The sequence below is a fragment of the Cynocephalus volans genome, chromosome 11 (assembly GCF_027409185.1).
Source record: "Cynocephalus volans isolate mCynVol1 chromosome 11, mCynVol1.pri, whole genome shotgun sequence".
Lineage (NCBI taxonomy): Eukaryota > Metazoa > Chordata > Mammalia > Dermoptera > Cynocephalidae > Cynocephalus > Cynocephalus volans.
Genome location: NC_084470.1, coordinates 82,387,982 through 82,399,543, shown reverse-complemented (window position 1 = coordinate 82,399,543; position 11,562 = coordinate 82,387,982).

Genomic DNA, 11,562 nt, shown 5'->3' with positions numbered 1-11,562 from the left:
ATTTAGAATAGTGTGGTTTTCATTGAAAGGGAAACAAACCCAGGATGAGAAAACTAGTGTCTGATTCCAGGTCTCTCACCAAGAAGCTGTGTTACCATGGTCAGGTTATTTACCCTCTCTGTGCCTCACTTCTCCTGGGGAGGCCAAACAAGGTACAAGTTGAAAAGATGAGTTCTGGAACTAAAATCTTAGCTTTATCAACCACCAGCTGTAAAATAGAATCTGGCTTATGCAGAGTTATTGTTAGAATTGTTTCATTCATCTTACTCATTCGTTCAACAGACAAATATTGAATACCTGCCATGTTCTAGGAGCTGAGGCTACAGCAACGAATAAGACATAAATAAATACCAAACACATATATAAACACATATTGTGTTTATATAGGGAGATCCAGTGAGATCGTGAGATGTGCTTTGATACGTCTGTGACTGGCGGAGATGAGGGGCGTGTAATGACTTTAGATGGGGGATGATGGTGGTGGTCACATTTAAGTTGAGAAGATGACATTTATGCTAAGTTCTAAATGATAAAAGATCCCAGAGCACAAGAATAACAAGTAGATGAGCTCAAAGGTGACAAAAACTCAGCATGTCTGAGAAGCAGAAACAGAGACAATATGGCTAGACCTCAGAGAGTAGGAGGTGGGTCAGACATAGCCTGGGGATGAGGGAGGCAAGGGGTGGAAATAGCTTAGTACAGCACCTGGCACACTGTAATTGTTCAATAAATGTTAGCAATGGTAATTATCCAGTAAATTGTTCAGTAAATGTTAGTAAAAATTAGCTGTTATATCATGCTCTCAATGTACACAGTACAGTATACAATGCTTCTAGTTACTTAACACCTTTATCTCAAATTAATAATGGTTTCTAGAGAAGAAATATAGCATCATTTGGGATTTGACTTTTATTAGATGATGGGATGGACATTTGAGTTTTTATTGTGGTCACTTGTAGAAAAAAAACTTAAACACCTCTCTTTGTCTTTTTCATTTAAATCACCACCATTTATCTCTACCTAATTTTTCATCTTTTGGTTTCTCTCCCCAACTTATTTGTTATTTCCATATTTATACCATTATGTTAAATTATTGTTGTCAACAAGCATTATATACATCACAGTTTGCCAGAGAGATGATACTATACCATCTCATAAATGAATAAAATGCATATAATCTGAAGTAAATCAGAAGCTTTTATGCTAGAAAAAATGTTATGAAAAATTCACCATATTTACAAATATTTATGAATAGACACTAGGAGTATTTTAAACTTTCTCAGACAATAAATTCAATTAATGAAACAGACTCTCATTTTTCTTTTTATTTATTTATTTATTTTTATTCAGTAAACTGAAGGGGAAAAATTGAGAAAAGGACAATATTGGTTCTTTTCAGTTAGGGATGTTAGTAGCTATTTTAGAATCTATTTCTTCTGGAGGTTTTTATTTTCCATAAAGGAAAATGGTGGCTTTTTTCCTTGTGGGATTTTACCTTTATAGGTGAAAGTAGCAATCAGGTAAACATTAGAGCCTAAGGAAGGCAGCAAGCTGCTTTCTTAAAGGATGGTGGGGAGTAGTAAGGGTTAAGTGTATGTTATAGTGGAAAGCTCATCCGAGTTAGCCGAACTTAGAGATTTGAGAGCACGGTCCTCAAGACTGCCTTAACTTCTGACACCAACTGCAAGTTTGGGGGGTTCTAAACCACCCTCAGTTTTGATAATTTGCTAGAAGGACTGACAAAAGTCACTGCAAGCTATTATACTCAAGATTATGGTTTATTACAGGGGAAGGATCCATACTACAATCAGCCAAAGGAAGAGACATATAGTGCAGTCTGGAACATTCCAATTGCTAAGCTTTTGTTATCCTCAGGAAGTCTTTCCCTCCCTGCACTGATGTGAGACAGTACACAAGGAGTTTTGCCAACCAGGGAAGCTTGCCATGCCTTGGTGTCCAGAGTATTTGTTGGGGCTTCATTATGTAGGCATGACGGATTGATTGAACAAGTGGGTGAGCTCAGTCTCTAGGTCAGCTGAGAGCTGAATTTCCTACCCTTAATCACATAGTTGATCTTTCTGACATGGCCATTCCCTTCCCTAAACAAAGACATTCCATCAGCAATGACATAGATTACTTCCCAGAAGTAGAGAGCAAAGGCCAGACCTAGGGCAAGGCCAAGTTCATTATGCAAAAGGCAAGAGGGTGTACCTGCTTGCACTCTGGAATCCATTATCTGGAGTGTGTATTGTGTATTCTGAAATGCTGTGTGAACTTGCTTGTGCCACCTAACTCCTCTTAGTTTCAGCATTCCTCTTCTGTATGCTAATTATGGTATTTACCTTGAAGAGTACTGTGAGGATTAATGAACATATTTGGCCTGACCAGATTCATTCAGTAGCTTTAGTTGCTGCCATTTTCATCATTTCAATGATTATTTTAATTGTCATTTTATAATTTTATGATTGTTATGGTAAATATTTTTATTAATGTTATTGCTATTTGAAGTAATAAAAATGTAAGTTCATAGTTTCAGGGCCTTTTTTGCTGCTTTTTGATCTGGTTTTCATGTCTAACTATTCATGGACTCTCTTTGTCTGTTTGTTTGTCTGCTTATTCTTTGCTTCAACAGAAACTGAGATTTTACTGAGTATTCCAAGAGAGTAGAGTAAAGAGCTTTTTTTTTTTTTTTTTTTTTTTTTGGTGAATTTGTTTGTTTTCAGAAACACTCTGGCAATGATTATACAATTGCAGTTGCATAAATATTTATCTCTTTTCTTTATAAACTCGTAGTACAAAGAGGGAGATTTTTGTTTTTTTGTGTGTATGAGGAAATTCTCCTCAGAGGATATCTAAGTTCTCTTAACCAAAGTAGAAACATTTTTTAAAAGACACTTGTTCAGTGCTGTAACCTTCTCTTCAGTTTGCTAGTAATAAAATGGGAACCCCACCAAATATTGACCATTTCTGGTGCAAAATAACAAAATACAATTGTCAACCTGAAGATTTGCATGCCCAGCAGTTTATGTGATTAAAATTATATTCAGGAGTTCAACTGATTTTGAATTCAGCGTTAGTTTCACAAAGTGGCTTATGACAGAAAAGAATTCCTGTAATAGTTTATTCATCAGTGAACACTGAGGTATAGTTTATTGCTATAGAAAGTAATTGCTACAGCCTTATTTACAGTTTGAGTGATCTTATAAATATAGCAATGTTTTTTATACCAACTTTTCTTCTGTTTAAGGCGTTATTGAGCTGTTAAGAATGGTTTAACTGATGCTTCTTAACAAAGCAATGTCTGCAGAGCATGTTGCTTTCTGGGTAAATGAAGCAATCCCTGATTTTTTTTTTTTTTTTGAGAGCAAACACTGGTTGCTCATTTTTTTCCTTCAATTCTAGAATGCCACTTTTATTTATTATCATTATACATATTATAATATATTTTACTTACACACGTTATAATATATTATATGCCTATTATAAAATATGCATAATATAATAATAATAATAATAATAAAACATATAATACTATATTATACAATATCTTTTACTTATTGTTTTTGGATGTCTCCTGCCTGTATAGGTGAGCTTCTCTTACAAGGCCCTGTGTTTATCAAAGAGCCCAGCAACAGCATTTTCCCTGTTGGTTCAGAGGATAAAAAAATAACTTTGAATTGTGAAGCAAGAGGCAACCCTTCTCCTCATTACAGGTACAGTGGAAACTTTGGAAATTCAAATTAAAAACGAAAACTATGTGGCAATTGTAAATCTTGTTGCTTCTATGTATTTATGCCATCAGTAAGGAATAATACATGAAGCTGTAGTCGTATGCTATATGCAACAGACCTGATACATGAACAATGGAATCCATACAGCATGTATTTGATTAATTATTCAGTTTTGTAAGATTTCTTAATTAAAGAAGAAACATGTAGAATGCCTTAAACAATGTCTTCTCATTGTTTTACAGTGCAATTTAATTTTACAAACTTGTAGTTGTCAGGAATGTGTTCATTGTGGGAATGAAATAAAATGTGTTTTAAAGGCAATTCTAACTCATAGTTAAAAAAGTACTTACGTGTCTCTACTTCTTTCTCTACCATTTTACTGGGTATGTATTTGGAGGTTCATTAAGTAGGGAAGAATAAAATGTATTCTTACTAAAGTCATTTTAATTATTCTTGGAGAGAAAATATATTTCATTTATTAGATTCTTATCATGTTAAAGTCTATATTTTTAAGATTATGTAAGTAATACCTGATCACTGAAAACCTTCAAACATCACAGAAAGGTATAAGGAAAAAATAATGTAAATATGAATGGCCACCACCTTAAGATAAAAATATTAACATTTTGGTGATGATGGAAGATTATTTGGATGGGATAGGTATTTACTTTATTAAATAACACAAGATTAACAATTTTTACTTGTAGTGGCTTAGGGAACCACTTTAATGAAGAGATGAATTATTTATAAATAGCATATGCTTCTTTCATATAAGTGTCTGCAAGAAAGTGCTCAAGGCACCTTCAAAATAACATGCTCTTTCAAGTACTGTGAACATGCACTTCGAAAACTCTGTTTACACTGTTAGTTTGCTTAGCAAAACCTTTTTTATAACCCTCAGAACAAGCAAACTTCAGCCTATATTAATAAAATTCTCAATGTTTAGAGTAGTAATTCAGATCTTATTGAACTTCTGTTGTTCTCTTACGCCATATAAATAACAGAAACCAACAGTCATTGTTAAATTGGATCAGGATTGGGTTAGAAGGTAGACCTTTGTATTTTTTCATCTGGAAGTAAACAAGGTCAGTCTCTTTCCATAATAATAAACATATTTTTTGAGCACCTACTGTTTACTTTCAGCAGAATGAACATCATAATTCCAGGTTATTGGTCAGAATTGGCAGAGATGAGAAAAAGTTTTCTCTCTGCTTCTACTTTTCCCTGTAGAAATAAGAAACTGTAATAGACTGTTGGAAAAAAATAAGAGAACATATTTGATCTACTAGTTCAATTAATCAGACATAAGCACATGCAACATTTGGAAATACTTTCTCCTTTTAGGGAAAGATGAACAGATCAACTTAACAAGACATTATCCCGGAAATATTTTTTCCATTTTTTTCGTAAGGCATTCTAACACCTTCTAAATATGTCTGTCCCTCCCTTAAATGGAAGATTATTCTCACAGACCTGGATGTAAATATGACAAAGAATCCATGTGAACGACTCATGAGTGGGCTATTTTTCTGTTGTCAGTAAAGTGTATTTTCTGGCATTTATCTAATGATTAATTTGGTGATTAATGTGTTCAGTTAAAAAATTGTCTAGATACAAGATTTAGTCGTATAGGAATGTATTTCTAAATGAATTGGTTAATTATGTTTGTACAGTTTTAACAAATAACCAAATATCTTCAGAACAGAAATCCAGAAGTAGCCTTTTGTTGTAATTATGGCTATATATACACCAGGTATTTACTGTAATGCTATGTCGTCTTTATTTAAATGCACTGTAACATATATAAAATGTTGATGAAGTTGTTTTGTCATTTCCATAGTGATGTTTATGTTTTATCGTACTCATATGTCCTGGGATATCATCCTGGCATTTATATGTTACAGTTTAAACAAAATTTGGAACCAACACTAAAAGATGTGTGACTTTGATTTATTTATTAATTTTAAGTCTGATAAATGAAGAAATTAAACATACTAGGAATTGTTTTAAAATCCTTGGCTTGTAGCCAAATAGAGCAACACTTTTATTATAGCTCTAAAGATTTTCTAAAGTTTTCTAACCATTTCACTTAAAATTAAATTCACTTAAACTAAAGATGTATAATCACTAGAAATTGAGACCTTGAAAAAGCACAAGAGAGCCTTTTTTTTCTGAGAAGTATTAGGCTTTCCCGAAACAAGAAATAGCTCCTTGTTATTCATGTTATTGGTATAGGAAATAGATTGGGTCAATGAAATAAACAGAGTATATAATAATGTGGGTTGTAATTACAGCTTTATCTATTTAGATGACACCTAAACTTTTGGCCTGATTTTTTTCTAGCTTTTAACTTTAATAGTCAACTAGGTAATATTCCACATTATCTTTAATGATTCAGAATTAAATATACTTGCTTTTTCTTATTTTTTTACTAACCTTTAAAAATTACAGATAAATAGTATAAATATGTAATAACATTGAGGACAAGAAAGAAGAATATAGGGATTTTTTTTTGCATGAATTAATAGACAGGATATGTTTTTACATGTATTTATAAATATATGTAGATAGGTAGGTAGGTAGGTAGGTAGGTAGATAGATAGATAGCCAGCCAAAGAGGAAAATTAGAGGGTCATGTGAAACCATTTGTTAAAGGCAGTCCAAATATCCTTCTAAAGTTTCAGAATAAAGTTTAAGAGTCTTATAAATAAAAAGATGTCCTTTGAAAGCCCAGAGCCTTCTTTGTAGAGTGAGGCAAATTTATCTGATGAGAGACCTTGTCTTTGTTTTTAATCCCATTGGGTAAAAAGAACTCTTAATTGGCCATATTAGAAATCCAAAAGTTCAGAAATTCTCGAGAGAAAAAACTTGTCTAAGGGTTTAATTGAGAATTTTATTCTTTCTTTTTGCATTTCCTTGCCTGAGCCCCAAAGCCTATATTTAAAGGTTAATTAGTATTCAGTCTCATTGTAATTGCTGATGGTGCTGAAAGAGGTTACCCTGAGGAAGTATTAATACTTTTTTAAGTGGGAAATACTTTCTCCTACTTTTCATGGGATTACAAATGCTAAGATAAAAAATCTGCTAAGATAAAAGACCCCAAATAGGAAGAATCTTGGTCACTTCTGCTGATGTCATTTGGCATTTAAAGGGACATGGGTAAAGTGTGTTAATGTTAATAGGGACCAGACAAGAAAGAAAATTGCATGAGGTGGGCCTGCCTGAAGAACATATAGACGCATTGCAAAATGACTGGAAGTGGTAAGACATTCAGCCATAGACCTATAAAATGGTCACAACTGCTTCTCAGCACTGGCTGATGGCTACCCTCCAAGAATCCTGGTCCAGTATTGCAGAGAAGCTTTTTAAGAGATGTTCAAAATTCAGATATTTTCTTTTTGAAATCTCTCCTCTGTAAGTGTTAACTCTACTTTTCTTTGTAACATAATGTAGGTCAAAGAAAATAAGTCTTAAAGTTGAATGTGGCCATATGGGCTTCGTGTTTTCAACTTTTAGTCTAGCTTGAATCTTTATAGCTGTGCTGTTCAATGTGGTAGCCATTAGCCACATATGGCCCTTGAAATTTCAATCATTTAAATTCAATTAAGTTAAAAATTCAGTTCCTTAGTCACAGCAGCCTCATTTCAAGTGCTCAGGAACTACATGTGGCTAGTAGCTATCTTATTGGACAGCACAGATGACATGTCCATGCTTGCAGAAAGTTCTATCAGACAGCACTGCTTCAGACCAACCCCTCAGATCTGCAACTCTCTTTCATTTTTTTCTCTTCATGAGGAAGCGACCAGACATCATTCTCTTCCAGCTCTATGGAACAAGTAAACTATTTTAGTAAAGTATTGTGTGAGGAATCTTGGATACACAAGTTGTAAGGGCTAAATATCATAGCAAAGTGGAGGTTTTTCCTGGCCACAGTTTCTCTTAAACATGCTTCCCTAATGGAGTCGCATTCTACATATATTTAATTTACTGAAAGTCAAGTAAACATATTCAGTAAAGAAAGAAAAGGAAAATAAAATAATGCACTAATTTCTGATCACCATTGATTCAGGGATTGGATATAAGGAAAGGAAATGTGATTTTATTTCTTGTACACAATAATAAATATATATGTACACACGCAGAGTGCTATACATAGTACTATATATAGTACTGTATTTGGCTGTATATATGTATACATATATACATAGACTATATGTTCTATCATAATATATCACATGATAATATATATTTAAGCATAATTTTGATTATATACAATTTGTCCCTTACATATTTCTTATCACCATGTAAGTTCTAATATCACTGTTATTTTACTTTTATGCCACAGGGGAAATAAGAATTATTGTTCCTCTAAATTTTCTTGGCCCTGAAGGAAATATAATTCTTTCTGCCAGATTTCTAAGCCCAATTCTTTGTGTTCAACCTCAAGCTTAACTCCTTTCTGCATTCTAATTTCTATAGCTGGTGAGCTGTGGTCCCCATACCCACAATCAGCCACTCACAGCAATGAAATATTCACATGGTTGGAATGGCTGCAAAACATATAAAATAAAGAATATCTATAGTCCCTGAGGCAAGCAGAAGTAGACAACAGCTCTTACGGTGCATTTTAAACTTGGCTGAACTCTCATCTCTTCCAGAAAGCCTTTTTGTTATGCTCAGTACTGGTATCCATGTTCCAACATTGTGCCTGCCAATTGTATCCCAACCTAGCTGTATTATACACCTTGTCAAGCTAAATGTGACTGCCCTGGTGTTACTGGCAAAGGTTCGGCTTGCCCTCTCACACTGAACAAATGACCCAAAAGTCTAAAAGTTGTTGCAAGGATTGGAAGCTTTATTCAGATAACCGGCATCTGGGGGATGACCAGACTAAAATCATCCCACCTACTATTGCCTGTTCTGGAGTTTATGAAAGTGAAGAGGCAGGAAGGTGAGGTAGAGGTTTTGTCCTGTAGGCAAAAGGGGAGGCTGGTCATGGGATCAGCAGAGGGTCTCAGTCAGGGGTCAGGGTCCCATGATGGACTGGGTGCTTTGACATCAAGGAGTCTGGCGTTGGTAGACTGGTCAGCTTCAATCCCTTGGTGTTATTTCAGGGTCAGAGCCCTTATCTCCTAGAGAGAGAGCTTAAAGACAATAGCCTCAGTCAGGCAGCACTGGAATGTAAAAATACGTGACTCGTACCTCTAACTAATGTGGGTGCAATTTTACTTGAAGCAAAAAGGTGAGTTAACAACCAGCTAGGGTGCTTTGCCTTTCTCTTGCTATTCCTTTGTTTGTAGTTGATTAGGAAAGGTAAGGAAAACAAGAAAACGTAGTTTCAAAATTCTTAGTTTTAGGTGCACAACATCTAAAGTAAATCAACATAAGAGGGGGTAATGAGAGATAAACAGAAATAAACTTTTGAGAAGCATCCTTTTGGGACATGATTTCATTCCCAGGCAGTTTCACCCTTATAGTCAGTTTCTCAGTTCCTCTGCTAACCTCAAGAAATTGAATGATTATCAGTTCCTAAGTTAATGGCTAACTGAAATTTTCTGCTTGGTCTTTTTTATCCAAAAGATGGCCATTTTCTGGCTACGGTCCCTCTCACTGGTAGGCTGTAACCCCCTTAAAAGTGCATCCTTACATTCTAAATGACTAGCAAATAGTGAATGCTCAGTTGGTGGTATGAAAAAAAAAAATGGAATGGAGTTAAAAAGGGGGAAAATAAAGGAAGTTTGATGTTGAATGTTATTTCAGAAGTTAAGAATGTCATGAAGCATCACAGGGTCAGACAGTTTATTCTATAGGATATTCTAAAGTTTGGAATGAGTGTTCTCTTTTGGTTTCATTTTAAGACAAATTGTCTTGAGGTGACAAAGATGGCTGCCTGGAACTCCAGGACTACTTATATCCCCATGATGTCAACTGGAAAAAATAGGGCATCTTGCCCATTAGTGTCATCAAAAGTCCCAAATGGTGTCAGAAAAATGTGAAATAAAAATGTAGCTAATACTGACAGCAGTAAATATCTGGCAGAAATGTAAAGATAAGATTTTAGACGTTAAAGTTGTAGGATAACAAAATAAATCACACCTCTTTGTTTACTTTTTGTGTTTTTTTTCAGTGAGGCGAGGAGGAAGGATATATACATACTGATCAGTCACAAGCTAAATCAGCAGGGTCACATGCAAACTCTTAACCAATCAATAGGGCCTGAGACTTGGGATGTTCTGATTGGCCAGGCCAGGGTCATGTGAGGAGTGGCCTCTTCAAGGGAGAATGAGGAAGCTGCTACCAGAAACAGCTAAAGTAAATGCAGGGAAGGCAGAAATGGCAAAACATCTTATATAACTCTCTGGAAAAAATTTAAGACAATCACTGATGGATTTGAACTAGGCTATAACCCTATAAACCCTCTAAACTGAAGAGTTGTTTTTTAATACCAGTGTAGCTCTAATTTCTGTTTTTTTTAAATATATATGTGTGTGTATTTGAGATATATATGTTATATATATATATGTATATATGTCTTTAAAATTGATCAATGTGTGAGAAATGCGAGCCTATGTCACAAAACATTTTAAAAAATCAATTTTTAAAAACCACAGCATTGCAACTTGACTCATTTATATCTTCAGCAATTATTGCTGAAGCCTAACTAGTTATTTTTGGATAAAGTATTGAATATGCAAATTCAGACATTCATTCTTTCAAGGGCTGCAATTATTCTCATCTCTTCAGTAAACATATTAACAAACATTGCATTCAAACACAAATGCATTTGCTTATTAACTTGAAAACCGCATCTAAAACCTCAAATTGCTTCTGTGATTAAATTCCTAATTTTCCTGTCAAACCCCAAATAAAGTATCGCTTGTTGATTTCACAAGTGTTTAATGTTGGCATATTTCCCAAGCCCAATTCCAGCCCCCAAAAGATTTTAGTAAGTTATTTTGATATTGATATCTTTTTGCTTTGTTTTATGTTGAGGTCTAAAATGTGACTTGTGTTTTTCTCCAGAATATTGCTTATATTTCTATTTTCCTGACCAGATTTTCTGTAATAGACTAGATATCCTGAAGGACAATACCTTTATGCAATCAACTGTGAGGAGAATTATATTTTGAGATTATTTTTGAAACTACCTGAAGTCATCTAATTTGTTTTTAAATTTGTTAGTTTCCATTTCAAGGGCTGATATTCTCTAACCTTGTACCAGGTTCAAATGAAAAACTCAGTTGAGATGTGGTGCCTTAAATTATACTGACAATAAAATATATCTGTGTTTATATTCATCATTGTTATTTGTATTAGTCAGGGTTCCCCAGAGAGACAGAACCAGTAGTGATGATGGGCAGATAAACAGATAGACAGATATAAGAGGGCATTTATTAGGGGAATTGGATCATGCAATTATGGAGGCTGAGAAATCCATGATAGGCTGGAAGCTGGAAACCTTGGGATGCTGGCAGCTTGGGTAAGTCCAAATCTGAAAGCCTCCAAACCAAGGTGGCCAATGGTATAATTCCCAGTTCAAGGCCTGAGGCCTGAGAATCTGGGGGTAGAGGGGTATCGAGCTGGTTTAAGTCCTGTAGGCCAAAGGCTGGAGAGCCTGGATTCTGATGTCCAAGGGAGGGAGAAGAAAGGTGTCTCAGCCTCAGGAGAAAGAGAAATAATTCACCTTTCCTCTGACTTTTTGTTTTATCTGGGACCTTAGCCAATTTTATGGGGCTTGCCTGTGTTCAGGGTGGATTTTCCCCACTCATTCCACCAACTCACACACTAATCTCCCCTGAAAACACTCTCACGACAAACCTGGAAGTAATAC